This window comes from Pseudopipra pipra, chromosome 4, assembly GCF_036250125.1.
Source record: "Pseudopipra pipra isolate bDixPip1 chromosome 4, bDixPip1.hap1, whole genome shotgun sequence".
NCBI lineage: Eukaryota > Metazoa > Chordata > Aves > Passeriformes > Pipridae > Pseudopipra > Pseudopipra pipra.
This window is the reverse complement of record NC_087552.1, coordinates 3891310-3911351: the sequence shown is the minus strand read 5'-3', so window position 1 is coordinate 3911351 and position 20042 is coordinate 3891310. Positions and strand designations below refer to the sequence as shown.

General features: G+C 42.1%; 1 protein-coding gene across 3 annotated transcripts in view; it reads right to left on the bottom strand.

Moving 5' to 3' along the window:
- LOC135412655 (bifunctional heparan sulfate N-deacetylase/N-sulfotransferase 3) overlaps positions 1–20042 on the bottom strand; it is a 133146-nt gene that overhangs the window by 43195 nt on the left and 69909 nt on the right. Inside the window, exon 1 of one of the 3 annotated variants that reach the window (XM_064651411.1) lies at positions 2620–2779. The exons of the other annotated variants lie outside the window; for them this stretch is intronic. The gene's annotated coding sequence lies outside the window, so the exon portion shown is untranslated. Of the gene's footprint in view, positions 1–2619; positions 2780–20042 lie in introns of those variants that run through there. 3 annotated transcript variants of the gene reach the window in all.

Below are 20042 nucleotides of genomic sequence, written 5' to 3'. Positions count from 1 at the left end.
AGTATGAAGTCTCAAAATGCTTCCTTTAAGGTGAAAATTAGCATCTTTGAATATTCAGCATTTGCTTTTAACTCCTGGACTCACTATGGAGGAGATGATTCTGCTGAGAGAAAGCTGAGTCATGGAAGTAAGCTTTGCATTTTACTCTGAATACAAACAGCAAGGCTCTATGTCCTCCTCATCTACTGTAGAAGTGATTTCTGCAGCCCAGGACTAGTTCACATGAAAATCTTGTGGGTATAGGAGAGAAGTATCACCTTATTAAGTAGAAGATTTACTATTCTAAGCAGTACTGCTGGGCAGTCACAATTACAGGTATCTGCAGCAGCAAGCATCAAACAGATGCATTAGAATAGAGACTTTCAACTATGGGTTTTTGTTTGGGGTTTTTTTGGTTTGGTTTTTTTAAAATTTACTAACGAGGTAGTTCTGATGAGAGGACAAATGCCATGATGAGCTCCAAAGAGCTGAACCACACCATAAGGAGCCTGGCAAGTTCCTGCTATTTGCAGGAACTTGATTGGTAAAAATAAACGACCAAATCCTTGGCTTCTATAAATCATTTCAACATGTTAACCCTAATGGAAATGCTTCCAAGAGACAACACTGGCTGGAGACTCAGCCTACTAATGAGATGCAGCAAACACACACAAAGAACATGAAATTCCAAGTCTTCAATTTTCGTTTTCTGGCAATACAATTTATCCAATAAATAGCCCAGCAGCCTCCCCAGAATTCTGCTCTTCTAATAATTCCTATCACTATATTCTCATTCTGTTCCTTACCAACCTGGCCACTACCACATTGCTAGTGACATACTGCTGATTTTTAAATGAAGGCTAAGTTGTAAATGAAGACTAGACAAAAACCAGACATTATTCAGCATGTTAATGTAGGCATTTACATCTCCACTGATTTGAATGCTGTTTAATTTCCTTGAGCATACAAGTCTGCTTTGGCCAGCCACTATGAAATATGACCTTAAAGGGAGTATTCTGGAGTCATATTAGTGTTACTAAAATGGAAATCTTTGGCTATATAAATGACATGGCAAGCAGCAGCAAAGTCTATTTGAAGAGAACCAAATGTTGGATGGATGGCAGTGCTCATATTTTAAATTAATTATGAAAATGTGAAAGTGGTCTCCAAATACTGAGTGCCCCTACTTACAACATTATTCTACTGACTGGAGTATTCAAGCAGTGATAACTCAAGACAAGTAAATCCAGGCTGAGAATGAGACCACATGAGTGCATATTAAAAAGACATTTTCAACTTGAAAAGATGGTGATATGAGACATGAACTGTCAGGGGAAGTCTTTGGGACCCTTTAGTATCACATAACAAGCCCTGGAATGTGTGACTGTTGAAGGGCTTACATTCTCTCATATCTTTTAGAAAAAACGAGAAAAAGGAACAGCTTAGGCAGAACAACAATCCGGGTGGGCAGAAATGCTTTGTCAAGTCCTTGGGGCAAGCAGTTCTCAGTTTCTATTGTACCTATGACACCTTTGGCTTCATGCTGCATTGCCTCATGCAGTACCACAGACCTTACTGGATAGGAATTCATGCATCACAGTTCATCAGTAAAGGATACTTACAAAGATTAAAAATACAGTATTTAAAATAGTTTAAAAGAAGGTGTGGAAGACTTTAAAACAATACACAAGTTGGGTTAGGTCTTCATATTACTACTTTACCTTCATATAATACTTTCAACTGAGAGATCTTAAAGCACATGACATCACATACAATTTTTCTGAGATAAACCCTTTTCAGCACTTGCAGAAACATCACTATCCAAAGAGGAAACGATTTCCTCCAAGGTTTTTAAGGTAAATGTACAGCACATTTTCTGGTCCATGCCCATACCTTTACTTCTCCCACAAGTGCCAAGCACAAGCCAAGTGTTAAAAGGTAATAAGGCAGAGTTCAGCACCTTTCCTTCCTAGAGACCCGACTGGGGATGCTGACAGGGAGAGAAATCCCATTTCTCCCACCTTCCATTTTATTAAGAAGAAAAAAACCCCATCACGCCAAAACCTGAAGCAATTATCCAGCACATCGAGTAGTGAACTAAACAATACAGAAGTTTTCTGCCATTTCCCGAAGGTTGCATGCGACAGCTGAACCGAGCAGCATTACACAACCAACTTCTGATGGGATTTGGAAATCCAATCAGCAATAAACACCTGACGTTATTAATAATTACCGCACTACGCTAATTTTCCCCCAACAGAGCCCTCGCCAATTCCCACGAACACTAGAGGGCAACCGCGTCGCGCGGAATAACTCCGTGAGGAGAGGGAGAGGGAAAAGCCCAGCCACCGAAGGGCTGCCGAGGGGACCGCGCCAGGCAGATGCTGAGTGCGCCGAGAAACAAGGAAAACAAAACCAAACCCCAAGAAACAGCACAGAACCAACCCGAAACCGCTGCCCCGCTCAGCGGCAGCCCCAGCGCCGGCGGCCGCCCCGTCCCGCCGCGCTCCCGTCCCGGGCGGTGCCCGCGGCGGGGGAGCCTCCGGGGCTGCTCGGGCGCAACTTTGCCGGGGGGACGGGGCAGGCGAGCGCCGAGTTGTGCGGCTTCGCCCCGCCGGGCCCGCGGGCACCGCTCGTTACCTCCAGGCGCGCTCCGCCGACATGTCCCCGCCCGGGGTGCGCAGCTCCCGCTCCTCTGTCTCCTCTGCGAAGGCTCCTCCGGGAGAGGCGCCGGCACCCGGCGGGCGCGGAGCCGCCCCGGGCGCGGGAGGTGCGGCGGGGCTGCCCGCCGGGGGTGCAGCACCGCCCGCCCGCCTCGCCGCGCCCTCCCGGAGGAGGAGCCGCTCCGCGATCGCCGGAGAGGGGCGGGCGGGGGCTGCGCCGCGCCACCTCCCACATCACCGCCCTTCCCTCCGCGGGAGCCTCGCCCGGGCCGGGCGGGGGGCGGCTGTGGCCGTGGCCGTGGCTGTGGCCGTGGCCCCGAGCCCTCAGGCTGTTCCCGCCCTCAGCCGCCGCGGGGGCTGCACCTCACGACACCTGCGACGCCTCCTCTGCGAGGGACTTAGGGCGGGATTCCCTCCTGTTGTGGGGTTTTTAACTCCTGTTTTAAATAAAGAATGATTTTTAAATTTTTTCTTCTTTTTTTTTTTCTTCTCCGAAAGAGACTTAGCAAGCCCTCGCTGCAGTCGTGCCGAGGGGAAGTTTAACTCACCCCCTCCCGCCAAAACCCTCGCTGACGCTGCAGGTTTAGGTCTGGCCGACTTCTGAGCCGGTTTAAATGTAGCGCACAAGGATGGAAATTCCATAAGGTCAATTATATTTTCTCAAGACAATATGGGGTTAAAGCCTTGAAGGAATGTGTTTGCTGCCTCACTGCCTTTCTTTATTGAATTTCCTAACCCCATGTTAAACAGAGTTAGTCCCTCCGTATTTTTCACTGATACTCTGCATCCCTCGCTCTGGAGATGGGGCTATTCCATTACTGCAGGTGAGGGAGTTACGATTCCCTGTCTGAACTGCATTAGCTTTCGCAAATGGGAAATAAAATTAATAAATTTTACAAGTGCCCTTTTGATCTAGCTAATTTACCTCACAATTGCCTGGTGATTGTTAGTTCACCTAATGGCTGACAGTTCAATACATCAGATTAACTCCATCACTGGTGGTTGTCTGTCGAAACCCTCCTTTCTATGACTAACTGAAGGCAGAAACTTAGAGCGAAACCAGCTACAGTCATCTGAACATTGCTTTTCCAAACATCAGCAGAATTTACAGCAATTAATTCAGGAATACTGTTATTTACTGCTTTCTCCTCTTTTTTCTCCCTTTTATTCTCATGACACACTCTAAACATCCCAAAGTTTAATGTTTTCTAAGCTAAAAAGCAGTGCAAGGTCCCAGGTTCCATAAGCTAGACTTCTAGAAGGACAGAGGACTTGTCACAAGGACTTTGTGAGGTTAGTAACCCCTGGAATAGAAAGTCCATCTAAAATCCTGTTGCTCTCTCAATATTCTACTGAAAGGAATTTTCTCCCACATTAAGCTTCTTGTCTGTGTGGATATGCTGATATTGTCTTGTCTTGTAGCTTCTCTATTACAAAGGATTTTTCCTACAACAGGCTACGAGATATGGGGCAGAAGGCAGCCAAAAGTGACTGAAATTCTTGGATCTGAGCTCAAACTCACCGTTTCCCTCCTACCATTCTTTGTGAGCAGCTGGCACTGTTTTTAAGGTATCGCCGGCCAACATGGACAGAGGAGCGTTGTCCTCGGAAGCACTTGGATGCTCACAGAGATGTGCTAGACATCTCACAGCTGAGGGCTGCAGCACTGCACGTCAGCAGCTGCAGCACCGAGCGCTTCTGGCAGGAGTATTAACAGCTTTCAACCTTCTTGGTGCTACTTTTCAGTCTTTTGCTCTTGAGCTATCACTGCGGCGTGAACTGGGCACAATGTCTTAGCTGTTCTTTGAGCAATACATCTTAAGACACTGCTGACTGTGCTTCTGGCCAAGATCTGTGGCCCATAATAGCTCACAAAAAACAGGTAAATGAGTACTAAATACGGACAAGAGATTAGGGAGGAGGAAGATGGCAGTCTACTGAACTGTAGGCAAAAGAGAGGCACATCTTGACAACTGCTCAGCTCTTGCTGCACTATGAACTAATGCCTCAAGCTTTTTGCCTTTCTTACTGCTGGCCTCTACATGTGAATGCGCTTTTTCTCATTCATATTTTTCTTCAAATTCAAGTCTTCAGATAGTGTTTCCTCCTTTTGCATAACCAACACTCTTTCTATCTTTCTCAAAGGAACTGAATTCTACCTTTTCTCAGGGTCTTACCTCTTTCGGGCAAGAAACAGTTCTAATTATTGCATGGTTCTAAGTCTGCAAAGGAACACTTGGTCCTGCTGAAATCTGTGCAAAATTTGGGCATTTTTGTTATGTTGTTAATTACTACAACTCCCACCACAAATTGCATCTATTAAGATGACAGATTGATTACCCTGGGCATCACTCCCCAAGCCAAGTAACTCTCCAGTAACTCTGGAGAGTCACTTGTAATAACAACAGTTTTCAATTAATACAGAAATATCTTATCCAGTCCTGCCATTCCAAAGTTTAAGTACATCTTTTAACCCAACAGTGATTATTATTTGTATTATTTTTGTTGGCATTGTCTTGCAGGAAGCCATTACAGTGAGGTATTACAGGTATTTGAAAACAAGGAGCATCTCGGCAAGTGCCTGTTATTAGTAATTTCATTCTTACTTTTTTAAAGCTATTACAAACGCTACTAGTCAAAAGGCAAAGTTACTGTAGATTCTTAATGCTTTCTGGATTAATCAGAAACTTGTTAAACTGGAAAATGTTTTCTTTACAAATTTCGTCTATATAATGAAGAGAAAAATGTGGCCTAAGATTTTGACTTGTGGTAAAAACATAATCAGCTAAGAGGCTGTCTCAGAGAAGAAAAAAAACCCAATGCTGTTCGAGTTCATAACTGAGCTACATTGTTCTATTATTGTTATTACAATGCCCTTCATTTGTGAAGTGTTTAATGACTATTCTGTAGGAAACAATACAGGAAGCCAGCCACGCTTATGGATTTTCTCTAAAAAGCCACTAGCTTTCAGATGGAAAACACATTTATTGTGTCTTTTCAGTACTTTCTATTTAATTTTCAATACCTTAGCCTAAAAAAAATCCCACTATCTGCATTGTAGTAATATCTTTCAAGCCAGTGGAAGGCAAGCTGCTAATTACGTGCTGTGGGTGATGACTACTTGGCAGCAGAAAGGCAGTTTTATCTCCAGGCTTAGAATAAACTATTGTTATAAATATGTTTTGTTCCATGTTAATCAGGGTATTGAGACAATTGTCATCTTTGTACAATGATCAAATGGGCAGCTTTGGAATTCAAGAAGCTCTGAAAGTCATTAGGAATGTCTGTTCTAAGCTGAAAAACCACCCTTTACTGCTCAAGTCACATGCCATGTGAGGTGTAAGACAGATCCATTAATGAGGAGGACTGAGCATTTTCTGTCGCGATTTACCAGCAAATTTGCTTATGAAAAGGGAGGAAAGACTCTTCCTTCCCATTTTATCAGGTTCATGGGTTCCAAGTTAATAAATATGCAAAAAAATAGCAGCACAGATTCAGAATGTATTAATTTTAGTGAGTTGTTTTGAATGTTTGTCAATTTGAGTGAAAGCTCCTTAGCAATATTGAAATTGGTTACAGGAAAGCAATAATGGGGATGGAAGAGAATTAGAAAGAAACTAAGTTGTTAAAAGCACAATCAACACTTTAAAGCATCCTTGCCCTTTTGAAGAAAGTAATATGTAATTAAAACTGCTGTTAAAAATTGAATTTAGGATATGTAATAAAATAGGGCACACTCTGGGCTAAGAGGAACTGGCATTGTTACCCTAAAATCAGTTCATTTCCCCCCATCAATAACAAAGGAAGAGTTCAAAAAAAGTGTTGGCAAAGAGAGAAAACATTAAATTGCTATACCCAGTGCTTCAGTCAAGCAAATGCCTCCCAAAGCAGAATGTCATTCACAGTCAGCTGGGAAAATCATCATAATTTCATCTTTCCTTTCCCTCAGCAAAAGCAACTCTGGAGAACACGGCTAATTGAGTTAATTTTTTTGTAAACAAAAGCAGCATTCTTCAGCACTGCCTTCACCTTCCTCACGCTCTTCCCTTATTTCTACATAAATAAATTCCTCCTGCCTTCCGTGCTCCTTGAACACACAGCACCCAAAGCACAGCCCAGCTTCCCTGCGCCCTTGGAGGCAGCAAACAAAGAGCAATAAGCAGAGGAGTTTGCAGAGTGGGAAGTTATTCAGCATGCAAGGTAACACACCACAGGATCAATGACAGGACTGTCTGCTCCAAACTGAGAGCTCATCAGCTGGAAATCACTGAGGTGAGAAAGGACGGGGATGCTACTCAAAGTTAGAGAATGGCTGTCAGCTGCCAAGGGGATGTGTCTAGAAAATACCACAAGCAGTGCCTGCAGAGGAAAGGAAGAGGTGGAAATATTGGAGGTGTTGATGCTATTTCATAAGGCTGAGGTAAATCCTCACCTGGAACGCTGGTTAAAGTTCAGGGAAAGGGTCCAAAGTGGAAGAGGGGAGAGAAGAGCTGTTACCACGACTGGGGGAACACGCAGCCTGTCCTACGGTACTTGAGGCGAGGGTTGAGGTGATGTAGGTGCAGCATGTGAGGGGGAGAGACAAACACACAGCGGTAGCTAACAAGTATTTTAGACAAAAAAATTTTTGGCATAATAATGACTGGAGGAAACTGGTGCATGAAGTTAGGCTGGAAATTAGAAGCAGCTCTTAAATCTTCAGAATGAAGCAGACCCGTTCTGTGAGCAGAGAGGGCATAAAGCAGAGTTAACTCTGACCTGGAGCCTGAGTGACCACCACCCATTATTCATCAGAGTGCTGGATTGGGCTTGATGACTTAAGAGGATCTTATTGATCCCAGTGACCCCCTATTTTTTATTGTGCTGGGAGATAACAACAACAGGAACACTGACAGTAAATCCTCCTTGTTGACGTTGAAGCTGCTACAGCTGGTACAGCTGCAGGGGTTGGTTTGTCACACTGGTTGTTTCTCACCAGTGAAGAAGAGCACCTGCATTCTGTTCACATGAATATGAACATCTCCTTCCCAGTCATCATTTTTTAATGAAAGCTTGTATTCTGGAACACAAGATGTTTGCCTCCAGGGAAATGTATCAGCTTGTCATCTGTCCCAGAAGTCAACAGGTAAAGAAAAAAAAGAGGAGGAAATTGTTCTCTTTCCTGCTAGAATTAATTTGAATACTTTATTTTTCTGCTTATTAATATTTCAGTTCTCCCCAAACATGAAGTGGATTAAAATATCAGATAAGCTGCTAGAACTCTTAAGTTTGTCATATATTATTTTGATTTAATGATAAGGAATTATGCCAATAGGTTGCTCATATGTAGACATGCACCACGCTCAGAGATCTTAATTACCCTGTTTTCATCAAGCAAGGATATTCATGGTAGCACATATTATCCAGGGTATTATCCTATATTGTAATATGTGATGCCACATGAATACCATATGGGAGAGGGATTTAAAAAAGGTTACAGGCTAATAAGAGTATTTTATTCCACTCAGAAAACTCAAGAGAAACAGTTCTTTTCAAAGATCCAGAGACTGTAATTACATGCAAAACGTTAAGTCACCTTAAAGGCAAATGCTAACCCAGACAGACTGAAGATTAAAACTAAAAGCTGAGATTTCCTATTGTTATTAGTGCCCCACTGCACCAGATATTGTGCAAAGAGATGACAAAGGTGGCTTCTGTCACAAGGAGTTTAATTCTACCTTTCAGCTTGTGTTGTTCTAGAGCAGAAATTGCAGTAGGTTTAAGCTGGCAGCTGGTGGCCATGTCATGGCAGTGAATTATAATGCTTTATAATGCCACAAATTTTCTGTGTAATTCCCTGGGAAGTTTCCTAGGAGCTGGGCCTAGAAAATGATGGTTTTGCATTGCCCCACATGTCAGCCTTCCCATTTCATTTCGTTTCCCCAATGTGTGCCACAGCCCTTGTACATGGGGCCTTCTGGGCCGTGGGCTCCACGGACAGGACACAGAAGCAGCCAGAGAACTAAGTTGAGTCCCACAAAATCTGGATACATTTCCCTGCCCATTCTGCCCACGGAGTATCCTGTGCATTGTGATTACACAGGCATGTGAACAGTAAATGATGCTCCCACCACCCTTCAGTTCAGCAGGGGGAGCACAGCCGGTATTTCTGCTGCATGACAACACTACTGTGATTCTCTAACGACTGCCTTGTGTTTACAACACGATTTGGAATCACCTGGATAGTGTTTAAAGTCTTGATCCTGCAGACAAATCGAATGTCCACTTGACTGTACACACAGGAGTAAGTCACTGGAGCAAGTTCAGATCCAGAGGTCTGGACACAGGAGGCTCCTGGGAAGGCTGAGGCATCCTGAGTTCAAAGGAAAGGTCCAGGTTCACTATGAGGGAGCTCCACAGCCGGCAAAAGAACTAAAGAGCTCTTTTTCCTGCTGAGGAGCTCCCACCTCAGTCCATTTTTGCATCAGGCATTTTTCACTGCGGGGCACTATCAGACCTTCCCAATTAGTACAGGGCATTGTTTTTTAGCTATTTGGGTAGAAGTAGTGTTTTTGCTCTTCCAAACACTGTTTGCTGTTCGAAGCTTGTTCCAGACTGCAGACTGATGGAGGTGCATGCTTTGCCTGTAGCAAAGGACCATTCTCCTTCTTTATCTTAACACTGCAATCTTTCTCCTCTTTGACATAAACAGTGTCCAAAGTACTCTAATCCCAACCACGTACAGTGCAAATAGAACAAACGAGGAATGATTTATGCACACTTGCTGTGCTCTATATCTTATCAGATGAAGATGAATTACTGGGCTGGACAGGGACACATTCTCCTGAAAAATCCATCTTTGTAGATTCTGGTGCTCAATCTCATGCTTTGTGCAAATATATTTTAGGATGCTGTCACCTTTTTCCACTTGGTGCTCTCTGCTGTGCCACACACAGGACACATGGCCCTGAAGGAGTTGTGGAGCAGTTCCCTCCCTAGCAGACTGCCACAGCTGCAGGATACAGCTCCTGTCCTAGCCCTTCCTCACAAATGATTCTGCTCTTGTGTTCTATGACAGATGTCATTTCCCAACTTCTGCCAGATGTTGACACTGTTATTTAAGCAAAAGCATTAATCCTCTCCCTCTTTCCTTCCATCATCACATTGTACACGCTACACTCTGTGCCTTTGTAGCCACTTCTGAGGGACAAATCCCTGGGTTTATATAGAGAGCAAGGATTTAACTTTGCTGACATTTGACAGAAAGCTGAGGGTCTGTATCTTGTGAGAAGTCACAGTATAGGCTATGTACAGACAGCTATAGTATAGAATTGATGCTTTCTTCTAGAGAAAATCTGTATTTGAAAAAGCATGAATTGTTGATATGTGTTCACTTGCTATCAGAAAAGGCCCAACACTGTTTGTCCTTAAGTCATTGCACAGATGTATTAGCTATTGCTCAAACCAACAAAGCAATAAATTAATACCAGACAAGCTAATTTTTCCCCTTCTCCTTTCATTTTCTTCAGTTTTCAATATGAAGTGATCAAGCTCAAATTTAATTTGCCCCATCCCACAGTATGTTACTCTCTACTCAGGTAAACACTGAAAAAAATCCATTTTCAAGCTCCTTCTTCCAAAGGTAACACAGTGACAGCACTTGTTTGAGACAAGCTGCTTTGCAGTTCTTAATAAATCAGTCTTTACACAAGCATTTCTAGAACTCTTCTTCTAGAACTGGCAGAGTAATGAAGAATGTCCCTACCCCTTAGTTCTCAGACCAGAATATTAAAATGCTTTGCAATAGGTTTGATTTTTCTGTAAAGCTTTTAAATTGTAGTCTATATTCTTATTTTTCTCAGCACAGCTTCCTTTGCAGGAGGCAATAGTCTGTGATTTCAGGGTCACAGCCAGCAGGTACCTGCTCCTTCGCTGTATCCCACCTTAGATACTAAAAAAAACTGACTGTGGTGGTGCTGGATGCTTTTCCTGCCAAAGGCATCCATTGGGAACTGAACTGAGAACTCTTGCTTCACAAAAGCCACTGAATAGCAATTAAGAAAGGTTTATTATGAATTCCTTCTGCATACAAAGCTACTACTGACTTAAGAGGATTTTTTGCATGCCAAGAAATGTAGGACCAGGTCTCAGATGGTGGTGATTTCCAAATGGTGTGGACACAAGCCAGCTTGAAACATCAGCTCTAGAAGCAAAAAGCTCTATGAGTGTAATGATGCCCTTGAGACACCCAGTTATATAGGTCTGTGCTTTAAAAACAAGGAATCACATCACTTTTCCTATCCTTTAAATAAAAAGAATAACATTTTCCCATATAATCGTGAGGCTGTGTTTCCAACATGACCTAAGGAGTGTGATGACAACTCCTGTATTCTTCAAAGAACCACTGCACAGAAAACATCCCCCTGGTCTGCAGCAGACATTCCCTAGTGCAACAGTTTGTCTTTCAGCCTTAATTGAATTCTGAAGCATTTTCTTGTTCATGTTGTTGTCCACACAAGCTTTTCCTTTTTCTTTTTTTTTTTTTTAATTAGATGTGCCATTTACAATACACCTTCTACCAAGTCAAAGAACAGAAGAGTAGAAATCCAACATAACAGCCAACAATTCAAATTGTTAAATCAAGCCAGGAGTCAGTATAATGCAGTGTTAATTTTCGTAGGGTAGATAGAATATGAAATATTTTTTATCTCCCTAGTCATTAACAGAGTACATTAGTTTTCTGTTTTGAAATCAGACAGTTACCAGGAGCTTTGTCTTTAAAACTATTTTATGAAACTAAGAAAGGAAAAAGCTGATACTTATTGAGGAGCTGGGAAATTATCACCATGTTGGACACTCAAGTTACTTCAGCATTAAATTGACAGCTTAGGCAGTATCCTTATAGGAGAACTGGGAGAACTAAATCACATTAACCCTCCTGCCACCTCATGCTCAGACAGCTGGGGACAAAATAGATATTTAAATTACAGTGCCTGTTCAGTTAAACTCATTCCTTCAGCTGCAGACCAGGAGCAGCAGGATTTCAGGAGTGATCTCCTCTCTTCTGTTACTCGTAATTATACATGTTCTGAACTGCCACTTGTGCTTTATTGTGTACAAGAGGGAGAAGGGCTCTCTCAGCCGCAGTTCTGGGTACACTCACACCTCGTGTGAGCTCTCCAGTGGGTGTCCAGAGATCACTCAACGCTCAGTGTCAGTACAGCTCTGTTCTACTCCCCCCTCCAAGGGACTGTGTGTAACAGCACAGTCTCACAGATGGGGGACATGATGGATGAAGCACAAGAAAAAGGACACACACCGGAAAGGCCTCTGTGCTTGCAATGATGAGTTTTTAAAGTCACAGCATCTGATACTATTTCTTCCTTTCCAAACTAAAACTATTGAAAACATCCCTGAAAACTATTACTGAGCTAAGAACAAAGTGATGCAACCAACCTGACAGTGATCTGCATGCCTGTGTTTATTGCTAACTTTCAGATACAAAAGCTGGTACTCAGAAACCAGTCCCATTTCCTGGAAAACATCCTCAAACCCTTCCTCAACTACTTTGTCTGCAGGACTCATCAATCAGCCTCTCCTGATTGAGGTGAAGGACTTCTACTCTTGTTCATCAAAAAACACACGACCTTTTCTTTGATCCTATTACAAGGCAGCAGCATTACTGGCATAATGTGTCTCTGTTCAAAAATGCCCCTTTTGTGCTTCATAATGTGCACTTCTCCAACATTTGTAATAGTTACTGGCACCTCGCTAAATGGAAGCAAATAAAAACATCACGTGCTTCAGTATCATCTTTTTCCCAAAGTTTGCATTTTGCTGTCACTCACCACTTTCAGATGAAAAATGAGCTCCCCCCACCACAAACTCCCAGAACTTTCCTCATTCTTTTGTAGCTTTTATACAGTGTAGTGCACAACAGAAAGACCACCTGTTGTGTCAAGTGGCTGAAAAACATCTACTAAGCCTTATCCAAATATTCCTGCATAATGAAACCTTTCCTGTACTCCAGTCAGTCCATGAGACTGAAGATCAAGTCTTAAAGGTTCATTTTCAATATCTCCTCCAGCGGGAGAAATCCAGGACGAGATTTCTTTTGAGAATGAGCAGAGCCTACATCCATGTTGCTGCTGAATTTCATTTACTTCTACAAGACATAAGTTTTCCTTTGTGGGATTTCCAAGTAGCAGGATATATTACTACATTCTCTATTCCTCTTTTAAATGAAGGCAGTAAGACTCAAAAATACAAAGCTTGGACACAGATGTAAAGGGTCATAAAGCAACAAGAGTAAGCAAAGTCCAGAATAGCAGAGACCCAGTGACACTGGATCTGTTGAATGAAGCTGGACTCTGCTGCTGGGACAGGCTGGGTGAAGGGATGGAAGGGGGTAATCTTGAAGTGAGGGAATCCAAACTGACCCTTGTGAGCTGTGAGAGCTACACAAGAATTGTGCTGGATGGAAATGCTACTATGGTTTTCTCTGTCTGTCACTTGGGCCACCAATAAAGCAGATTAATCTTTGCTCCTAATCTCTTCCTCCAGTTCTTTGACACACAGATTGCCTCATCTGAGACACACCTGTCTATAAACAGTGTCCAAGGGATCAGAGGCAATGGGCACACACTGAAACATGGGAGGTTCCCTCTGAGCATCAGAAAACACCTCCTCACTCTGAGGGTGACTGAGCACTGGCAGAGGGTGCTCAGAGAGCCTGTGGAGTCTCCATGCTTGGAGATGTTCAAGGACCTGGGCAGCCTGCTGTGGGTGACCCTGCTCCAGCAGGGGGGCTGGACAAGGTGACCCCCAGAGGTGCCTTCCAACCTCAGCCTTCAGCAGTTCTGTAAAACCAAAGGATTTACTCTACACTTGCTGCTGCTCTGTGGGTGTTCTGTCACAAATACCTTAAACTCCACTTTTGTAGATTCTCAAAAGTCACTGTGAGATAATTGTTTGATTTGCTTGACTTCCTTGAAGACAAATTAGTTCTCCTCATATATGCTTTACCTTTTCTTACATTATTATCTTCCACCCATAGACCTTTTTCAACAAAGCAAAAAAAGGGTGATTTTAACGACAATATTGCCACAGTTACTGCAGGGCTGAGCCCTAGAAAATCATCAAACTTTTCTCTCCTTTTTTTCCTAATGGCGTTTTTAGAGGCTAATTACCTGTGGTGCTTCCTGCAGTTTATTTATGCTTCAGAGTGCAGGAATACACAACCTGCAGGTCTGTGGCTGCAGAGCCCTTCACCCTGCTGAGAGCTGGTATGATTAAAGCCCAAACCCCGGTGTTTCTAAGTCACACTTGAATTTACACTGGTGCTGGGTGAGCAGCCATACAGCCTCTCTGCTCTCAGGTATGACTGGATGGGTTTCTGTGACAGCTCTAGCCAACCTTGGCAGCCTCGGAGTTCTACAAGTTGCTTTGCTTTAAATGCAGTCTGTGATGCTGGGGCCAGAGTAAGTACAAAATATGTTACCCTCAGATATACAAACAAATCTCTAAGGCACAGTAGATGTTCTTACAAGAATGTTCTGCTCTGCTTGGTTCAGTCTTCTTGGTCTGTAACTTTTAGACTATACCAGAATTGGAAATAATTCAAAGCTGAGGGGAAAAAAAAATCTCATTTCAGAGAAGCTTGCCGTCATTTTCAAAGAAAACTTAATTAGTTTTCTATCCCTGTGACCAAAAAAGCATGTCTTTTCTTTTGTCAGACCTGAAAGAATTATGGAACTTAAGCACAAGTACATGTCGTGATGCTAATGAAGCTTTGCCTTAGTTTCAATCCACTGTAGGCAGAAGCAATCAGACTAAATCACAGTCAGTAGAAAAAACCCAAACATAGAAAACCATAACCAACCCCAAATCCTATTTTCTCCTCCCTTTGAAGAATTTGAGGGAAGAGTAAAAAAATGAAGAGATTTATTATTCTTCTCTTGACCTCCACAACACATAAATGTAAATATGTAAATAATACATAACTTGAAGCTGCTCACTCTTTTCTTCTGGTTGATACTTGACCTATATTCAAGAGCAGCCTGAAGAACAGTCCACTTCAAAAAGGAAAATTCCTGCAAAGTTCCATGGTTTTGTTATGATGAATACCTAAGAGAGTCTTTGTTCACATCCATGGAGCTATATATCTCATTAAAAATAATTTATTTCATGTCACTGTTTGGGGGGAAATCCGTGGAAACAGTACACATGGGGATGCAGCTGTGAAATAACTCCTCCTGCTTTCTCTAAGCCACTTCGAAATAATTCACTCAAGGTCAAAAAGCTGTTCCTTTTGGTTTTATTTTTAATACAGACACAGGGATGTGCACTCTACTTAAGATACAAACCAGCTGACAGGTATAGGTTTGATTCTGAAATATACAACTCAGAGCTAAGGTCAGTATAGAAAGATTTAGGAAATACCAACTTTGTTCAATATCCCAGGTACTTTCATGCCATGCATAGAACTTAAATCAGTTCTTATATTCGTGTGCTAATAAGGATGTGCACGGTGATATTTCCTTTACTGCATAGTATAAAATTCTACCTTTCCAACTTGATGGAATGTTGGATTTTGCAGAACACCAGAAGAGAACATGTGACCATTCCAATGAAGTTGTGTGTGGATGCCTTAACTGTTTGGCCTCACCCCTATTGAATATGACAGCGAACCTTTGAGTAAAAGCTTGCTGAAATGCTTATGTTTAAGCTCATAACAAGGTTAGAGTTAACAAAAAAATCTTGGTGTCGAAATATTTGAACATTTTATCCTAATATTTATTGCCAAAATTATTTCCTGTAAGCCCTTGACATTGAAGCCCTTCACTTTGCTAACTGCTTGACAAACACAGGACAAACCTGGCGGTGTCTACTGAAGAATGCAAATATCAGGGAAGGGATAAATACAAACACACTGAGGGCAGGCAAAGAAACCTGGCTGGAGTAACTGTAATGCTTCCAAGCAGTGCAGGTAAAATTAAGGACAAAATAACTGAAGTGGATGAAGTGGAGGACTCTGGGTTAAGGAAGCTCAGGGGAAGATCAATGGGGTGGGGTTCTGGACAGAATTTATGAATGTGGATGGGATCTCAGTAATGCTCTCCTTCCTCACTAAACCTTGAAGCATCCCTATTCCTGGGATCCTCTCCTGCCTACCTGGCAATACCCAAAGCTTGCCCTAAGTCAGAATCACAGCCTCAGAAATTAAGATGCTCTGACGTGTGCTAACATTTATCTATGGTATCTCTTCAACTGTTCTCATTAAAATTGGACTACAGTTACTTGTAGCCTTGCAATGTGTTAAAATGAAGAAGGAAAAAAATACTTTTGAGAGCAGTTAATTTGGAATTAAATTAGTTTCTTGGCAGATCAGAAGATATGTACATAGCAGAACCTTATTGAATTATGCCAGCGTGCTGCACGATGCAAGAAAGAGCAAAGGACAGGGAGACACTGCTCTGCACAGAATTGCAAAGCTGTATCCCAATCAAATGCAAGCAAAGAAAGAGAAAAAAGAACATGAAAACAATTTTGTTCTGAAAGATCATTTATCTTTTTTGGTTTTTTAAGGCAGGTAAAAAGAAAACAGTTTGGTATTCCGAAAATAAATTTAAACACAGCCCTCATTCAAGTCAGCAGGCACTTTTCCACTGACTTCAGTAAGGGTCTTTCTGACAGAAAAGGTACCACAGCCCACCTGGAATTAGTCTGCTGTGACTTGGAGATGATGGAGGGCGTTGGATAAATCACTGGACACTGGGTGTTGTCTGAGGAACAGGGATCTTGACCCTTCCAGGTCCAGCTTGAGAGAACAGAGAAGCATTCCAACCAAAACACACACCCATCTGTACTTCAAAGGGGTTAACTTTCCAGACCAGGAGAAAATATGATAGAGATGGAATGTGAAGACAATTCATGCAGAAGAACATGAATAAAATTCATTTAAAATCAAAACCATACCGTGAAGAAGGAAGAGAACTTCAGGCAACTTCTGGTTCGGTACAGAAACAGAGGCAACAATAAAAACAAAGCCCATTTCTAAATCTAGGGATGGAATAAATGAGGAATAGATAGACACCAGCACAAATTGCAGGTTACAGTACAGAAAATTCATATGACTTGCTAAAGACATAAAGATTCAAACCCATGATGACCAGAGGCAAATATCTACAGCTGTTAATAGAGATGCAGAAGAGTTGGAACTACTTCACAAATATGCATAAAACTGTAAAAACAGGATTGTGCACCTGTATCCTGTGAAAAGAGGTGCTCTCCAGCCTATCAGTTGCAAAGAGAACACTAAATCACAACCATGGGGGACACAGGTGTTTAAGTCAGGAGATCCAGATTATTTCTACCCAGAAGCCTAACATTTTGTGTCAGAAAATTTGACTGATAGACATTTTTTAATACATCTTGGAACACCAGAGCACCAATAGAACATTAAGGTACCAAATCCTTGTGCCAATATTTAAAAATCTCTGTGTGGTACACTCTGCAAATATGATAAATTCATAAGGAAAACATACTTTGGGGAAAATCAAATTGATTGTGATTCAGAGTGGGAGAAAAGGAAGAGAGGTAAATGTATGCATCTGGCCTGACATATGTTTTGGCTCAGCTCTGTGAAAGGAAGAAGATACATCTTGTAAAGAAATGTCACAAAGAACAAGTGATAAATAATGAATAAAGATTCTGCTTTGTTTGTTTATAGAATATCAAGAGCATCCTGCTAGGTGCATTTTCAATTATCCTTCCTTCTGCAAAGCCTTACTGTGATTGCTTTAACCTTGATTTTAAGACAGCAGTAATGTTAATGTGCAAACATATTGGTACAGCCATGGCAGCAAGGCAAGAATGGTGAAAAGTGTATTTATAAAGCAGTAAAATCACATTAAAACTGCTGTGCAATAAAAACTACATTGTAGCAGCATCTGGGAAAAGGGTATTCACAAACCAATAATATCCTATTAAAACTAATGTGCAATAAAAGCAGAGCGGAGCAGAATTTCTAACAGGCTTCAGACCAGGGCTCTGGAAACGGGTTTGTGACCTTTCTCAGGATTGCTGGATCCAACTCAGCACTTCAGGCACTGCTCAGGGAGCACCCAGGACACAGCTTGGTTTAAGTAATGAAGTTTTTTTCCCCATTAATCAAACAAACTCACCAATGTGGTCTGTTAACCAATTATGTGGCAAGGAACCTCATTAAAAAGTACACCTCAATCTAATTAAACTATCCTGATGGAAAAAAGAATGAATATCTATGTCTGCTTCCAAATCACTGTTTTCAAATAGCACATAGTCATATTTTCACAATTGCTGTGCTCCTGCACCCAAACTGCAGTCAGAATAACTGTGTTGGAGAATAAATAGTGGGATATTATGGAATAACTGATTTGCTTAGAATTTGAACCACCTTTGCTGCATCTGATTCTTCTCTATGGCAACTGTAAATCTAAAATCCACTGAAGTTGATTGGAATTTTTGTGTGCCAGTGAGCAAATGTCAAACTCCCCACTGCTCAAGTACTGTTATACTAAGGGAACTTGATACAGAAAAACAAGAAAAATTAAAAGTAAATACTGGCAAGTGAAATTAATGTTTGTCAGGGCTGTGGTGGCTTAAATTTGGAGGCTACTCTGCAACAGTAAACAAACCTTTCTCAAGGTAAGCTGCAAACCAGCACACACGAAGCAATCAGGGTACAACAGAGCTCCAGAAATGTGCTCAGGATACAAAAAACCAGCAAGAGAAAAGAAATGTGGTGGTTCAAGTAAGAATCTCTGCTGACAGGGAGATAGAGCAGAGGCTGTTGGGGAAATCAAGTGGGTACCAGACAAATTATTTCATTAGGGACAACATTGCACTGTTATCCACCTCTCCTGTGGATTAGAGCAAAACTCACCACCACCACTGCAGATGCATCATGCTCCTTGTTCTACTGGAATTAATAACTACTGGGGGCTATTTACTATAACTTCATGTCTTAGCCTGAAACCAAACCCTGGAAACCCACACATATTCAGTGTGCCATTAGAAGATCCTTCCCACAGCTCTACCAGAAACTCTTCTCATGTGTATCACATGCATGAATGTGCTGGCCTCATGTTTTAAACATCTGAAAAAGCCAATTAGGCTTGTCACTGATCCCATTGTTTCTTTCTTTTACATTAAGGTTTCTTTAGAGTGGAGATCCCTATATGGGATATGCCTCCAACAAAAGTAACATAAAAACAAGGAGCTGAATTTTATTCCTCTTGTATAATGAGCTTCCAGTATGGCACTTCCAAAGACTCTGTTCTCATGTAAAATAAGCAGGCGGGATTAAAAGAGCAAGGGCTGTACTTTACATTCACTTATCAGCTGTGGCTCACAGCTCTTCCATGAACTGCATTATCTAATTAAAAACCCACTGAATGTCATGTTGCTCACTCAGGATATACAGGGAGCTGCTGTTCTCCTTCTGTGAGTGACAGACATCCCAGGACACGTGGTGGGATGAGTGACACAAATGGCAGGGAAGCACAAATCCCTAACGGGACAACGCCATGGAAAGATATCCTTCCAAAGTGACTCCACTTATTGTGGCAGAGATTTAGATCAAGATATTTGGGACTAAAATTTGGTTTGGAGCCTCTTTTTTTGCCCCAGTGTGAAACAAACAAAGAAAAAAACATAAACTGGAGGTGCAGACAGGCTCTTCTTCACTGCAGGATAAAAACTGAGCACAAGTTAGAGATAAGGACATGCAGCTCTCAGAACTGAGCACTGACCTTGAACTTCCTCATGAGTAACATCTTTGCCAAGCTCAATGGAACAGGCTCCCTGGTATCATTTGGGCTGTGACAGCCCCAGGTGAAGAAGAAAGCAAAAATTAAATGTTTACATACTCATTTTTTCTGCACTTTGTAAGCTTAGGAAACCACTAGTCACGGGTGGTATTTAAATTGCTTTTTACTTCCTCTGAAAGAGACTGCAAACTTTTTGTCGAGGAAAAGAAATACATTTTTGGGGGTGGCAGATTTTAGTTTGGGCAGGTTGTTGATGTCTGTTTTTCCCTGGATGCTCCTTGTGAGGCTAACAAGTGATCACTCCATGGCTGAGCAGCAGATCATCACCCAGAGTCCAACACGGACTCATGTTCAGCATTAGGCACATGCTCAAGTACCCCCCTGACCTAATGCATTTTAACAGCCTTTGGCCCAGGATTCCCCAGGCACTGGAGGGGTTGAAAATAAAGTGCTGGGATGACATTTGAGTGGTTCTTTAACTCCATTTGTAACCTGATTTCTTTCCCACTGGAGACCAGGGAGTCTGTTGGTATGAAGGCATGGATCTGGTGCTTGTGCATTCAGCCCTTTATAGTGAATCAGTGCATGTCACCTTGGTCTTGCATGAGAA